The 5,000-nt window shown below is 44.7% G+C and overlaps 1 protein-coding gene across 6 annotated transcripts in view; it reads right to left on the bottom strand.

Annotated features, from left to right (window-relative positions):
- myo18ab (myosin XVIIIA b) overlaps window positions 1-5,000 on the bottom strand; it is a 215,723-nt gene that overhangs the window by 23,880 nt on the left and 186,843 nt on the right. The gene's annotated exons all lie outside the window — the stretch shown is intronic.

The raw sequence follows: 5,000 nt of genomic DNA, 5'->3' as shown, positions 1-5,000 counted from the left end.
TTTCAAAGCCTTATGTCACTGTGGCCCTCCTACACCTAATCCCTGTGATTAGTGTTTGGCAGAGCAGCATAACCACAATGGAAAATTACCTTTGTGAAGTGTGCTAGCTAGCATCCTGTCATCCACACGCACGCACGCATGCACACATGCACGTACAAACACACGTCTTCAATCTCCTTTGGCGACTATTTAGAGGTGAGGTTTTCCGTCTATAATTACCTCCACGACAATGTCGAGAGAGAAGAAGAAAAGACATCTCAGTAGAGCCTCACCGCATATAGTATTCAGAGGGGACAGACTGGCATAGACACATTAGAAATGCAGCGTTAATTCAACACTTAGAGAGTTCATTTAGCATCTTCAAGAGAGTATTTGGTCCCAGAGTACTCTCGATTGTACTCTCGGTTGAATTAGCTCTGCATTTTTACTGTGCATGTATGTAGTATGCATGTATGAATATGAAAAGGGAAGAGGTAATAAGAGGGAAAAGAGCACAGTTACTAATGAGTCCATTAGCACGCAATGTGCGGGAAAACAAAATGGCCTGGTGACGTGGACCACAGTAGTGACATCCATCTTGTCAGTGTGCTGGGAAATGCTGGCACAGTGGGGAGAGCCCATAATGGAAGAGATCTGTCTTTATTTGCCCACCAAACATGTAGGCTGCCGAACATTACATTACTGTACATTGCATTACACTCTAAAGCTACTTACAGTTATTACGGTTATCCGTTTCAAATGTGGTGTCGGGTGTCTTGCTCAAGGGCACTACAACAGCCAGGGATGAAGTAGCAGAGACACACATGTGCCGCCTACTGGCAAAGATGAGATTCGAACCTGCAACCATGTGACCCAAAGACCACCTCTCTAATCACAACAGACCAGGGATGGCCCACATGACCGTGTTGATTTATAGTAGACAACACCACTTCATTACTTGATACTTGGCACTATGTCCACGGATGGATATCAAATAGAAAAACAAAAAGGGAGGCTGAAAAAACAAAAACGAAAGGATCCATTAGTACATGATGCGTGGGAAACGAAAAAGGCGTCCACGATGGTGACGGTGCTAGAGAGACACATCCATCTTGTCAGTGTGCTGGGTATCGCTGGCACCGTGGGAGAGGCCGTAATGGGCCAGATCTGTCTTTATTTGCCCACCAACATGGAGGTTGCCGAACATGACGGTGTTGATTCATTTTTTTATTATAGAAGCTGACACGGCATCCTTTCTTGGCTGTTTGTCATTCCTAGGTTATTGTCTGTTCAATTTTTTTGGGGAGATGGCACTTGAGAGTTTCCCCCTCCTTCTCATTATTAGTCATTTGCAGTGATTCTATTTCACTATGTTGGTTAATCAATTCATCAATTGTACACCAGTTCGGTTTTAAGGCCTAATTTATGCCTCCAACGCATAGCCTCTGCGTGAGTCAAATCTGTCTCTGCATGCGACCACGCCCCCACGCAGAGGCTCTGCGAGCGTTGTCACGCATGTCAAAAAAGCCTGACTATGTACAGGAACACACGTGAACCTTCGCAGACAAAAGGCACTGTCAATATTCTGTAAAATACGATATCAATGCTTTGTTTCTAGTGTGTGTACATAAATGAAGCTACAGTGACTGGATTATTAAGCAACAAACAATGTATCAGTTGGACACGCGTGGCACAATGCCTGCAGTCTGACTACCGTTTTGTAGCCTAGTTTCTCCACCGTATGTGAACACACATCGGCAGACTCAAATTTCACCATGCTTGCATTTTCCGGAAGTAAAAAAACAGACATGGTATTTCAAATAATGATACCAGTGCCTTGCCTTTGCAGTTTGTGTAAAAGTACTAAGCTAACTGAGCTAGAAAGCAACATTGCTTAATAATGACCGTAGTGCTTACAGTTTAGTGAAGGAAACTCGCACTATTCCAAATGTGGCTCGCGACATGAGATCTCATGCGCAGAACCATAACAGCAAAACAGATTTGTGACCAGACTCAAGAGACAATTCACGTCAATTGTTGCAGAACTGTAATTTGGCCTTAAGAGGGTTAGCACGCAACATAGCCTAGTTGACCTTGCTACATATATCCTCTGGTCCTCTTCTAACTTGTTCTTTGAGATAAAATTGAACAGCTATTCCTGTTTTGAGATACAAGACACAAGTCTGTGACCAGACAAACAATAATGGTATTACAGCTTTATGTGTGTGGACAAGCTGTCTCAAATATGTCAGCAGAGATATGAGGCTCAAGATTAAAAATGAAAAGGGGATTTGTAAACAACACGCAAATAATCAAACAAACAGTACACTCACACATACACGTTTGTATGCACACATGCACACACGCACGCACGCACGCACGCACGCACGCACGCACGCACGCACGCACGCACGCACGCACACACACACACACACAGCACACTGGTGTTTAAAAAGCAATTACAGCAGTCCAGTCACTGCAAGCGAAATGGTGCAGGAGTAAAACAAATTGCGCTCCCATCGCTCTTTCATCTGCTTAGCTATAAATATGTTACAAAGACATCGCAGTTCCTCATCCAACTCCTTCAACTACCTGACAATTCATCAAACAATACAGAAATAAAGGCCTACCTCAGCACCTCCACCCCCCCAAATCACTTTTGAAGTTTCTGTTCTAAAATTACCCTATGTGAAACTGTGTGTTGCACTTTCTATTCTAAGAGAGAAATGAAACAAAAAAACAAAGAATTTTTAATCTATTTTTCCCCCTCAAGTGACACTATAATCAACGAGTGCCTACATTGTTGGAAAAACTTCAGAAAAAAGAGAGTGCGAGAGAGAATGAAAAAAAAAGTAATTTGCCTGCCGGCTTCTTCAGTCAATAAAATGCATTAGAATGTAGCAGTTGCTACATGTTGGATTGGAGGACTGGGTGTCAATACACAAGTTTTTTCCGCTGAGTGGAGCTTCGAAAATCAGCACTCAAAATTCAATCGCGTTTCCATCATGAAATGTAATATTCTGCCTCATTCTCCGGGGCCTTTTGCATGGCATTAGCAGCTCATCCTCCATGTTTTATTTGGTCTAACCCCCTCCCCTCCCCTCTCCCTCTTGTAGTTGCAGAATGTTGAAAAGCACAGAAGCAAATCAGAAGCATTGGGGTGAAGAGGAGGATGGGGAGGGGGATGGGGAGTTTGGGGGAGTTGAGGGCTGTACACAAATGTACTCATTTGATTTGATACATAGCATTAGTAGAACACTGGCCATGTCTCTCTCTCTCTCTCTCTCTCTCTCTCTCTCTCTCTCTCTCTCTCTCTCTCTCCTCCTTATAGATGCAGAATGTTGAAAAGCAAAGAAGCAAATCAGAAGCGTTGGGGTGAGGAGGAGGAGGGAGAGGTTAGGAGGGGGGAAGTTGAGGGCTGTACACAAATTTACTCATTTCATTCGATACATAGCATTAGTGCACCAGACACGCTTTTTTTCTCTTACCCATATTGCTGCAGAATGTTGAAAAGCAGGCAAGCAAAACAGATGCATTGGGTTGGTGGCGAGGGGAATGGGGAAGGGTGGGAGGTGGAAGTTGAGGCCTGTACACAAATTTATCCAATAGAGAGGCAGTGTGTGTGTGTGTGTGTGTGTGTGTGTGTGTGTGTGTGTGTGTGTGTGTGTGTGTGTGTGTGTGTGTGTGTGTGTGTGTGGGCCGGGGGGTGGGGAAGGCGGTGGTGAAAAGGGAGGGCTGTGCACAAATTTACTCATTTCATTCCATACATGCAAATCAATGCTCCTCGCTGGGCATCAGAGAGATTGCAGAGCCACAGAAGCAGGAAATGCGACAAACAAAAGGCAGCGAAGCAGAAACGCCATCCTGACAGACAGACACATGCTTGTAGACGCATGCGGACGCACGTACACACACACACAGACACACAGTCACACACACACACACACACACACACACACACACACACACACACACACACACACACACACACACACACACACACACACACACACACACACACACACACACACACAGGCACACCCTGCTTGCCATCTCTCATCTTGTTCTTTCTCTCCATCCTGATATCTCTGTGCTCGTTTCTTCTTCTGTGTGAGATCTCATTTACTTTTCCCAGCACCATCCCCCCCCCACCCGACCAACTCCGCCCTACTCCACCCACACTCCCTCACCCATTCGGTACCCCGCACCTCTGATAATATCCAGCCGGTGACAGCGTTATTAAATTGTAATGCATTTCAGGGCGATTCGTCTTGTTCAAATTAGAGATGGCTTCGGAAACATGCCATTACATTACATACAGCCGGAGATCATTTCCCCTCCTCTCTCTGCGGCGGTCAATAATTGCGATACTAGCGTGACTGCACAGGATGCTGGGAACGAATGAACGAACGCGGAGTTGCCAGGGAATGTGGGTAATGTTGAAGGGGGGAGGGTGGAACGCATGGGGGGGATGGTGGCGATCGAGAGCTGACAGTCGTTCCACATCAGGCTCAAAACAGACTGTGGCAACTGGAGTGGATAAAAACCAGGGGTCTCCACACTCGGCAGAGTGAACTATACTGGGGTCTTAAGATGAGCTGGGATTCAGCTGCCATTTTGTTGCTGGTTCAGGCTTTGCATTTGTCTGTCTGAGAGAGACAGATGGACCAATGACAATGACATGGGGGACGGGGTAATTACAGGTGTGATATGGTACATCTCATCAATATTAAACATTCATTAGCAAGAACACCTGGCTAATCCGAGAAGTTAAACTTATTAATGAAAACAGATATGGGTCTAGTTTCTGAAGAGTAGATATGTTTTAATCACTTACACTATAAAAAATGTATATCTCAACATTTTTTTCAAAATGAATCATATCGATCACATTTTTTAGTGAAAAAATATTTCAAAAAGTCCATGTTAAGAAGAATGATTGCATGATTCAACGTGCCTGAGTCAGATTCAAGGGTCACCTTGGGCCCCAAGCAAAAATCCAAAGGAATGAACATTTGAAC

Source organism: Engraulis encrasicolus, chromosome 8 (assembly GCF_034702125.1).
Source record: "Engraulis encrasicolus isolate BLACKSEA-1 chromosome 8, IST_EnEncr_1.0, whole genome shotgun sequence".
Taxonomy (NCBI): domain Eukaryota; kingdom Metazoa; phylum Chordata; class Actinopteri; order Clupeiformes; family Engraulidae; genus Engraulis; species Engraulis encrasicolus.
This window is presented reverse-complemented; position numbering and strand designations above follow the sequence as displayed.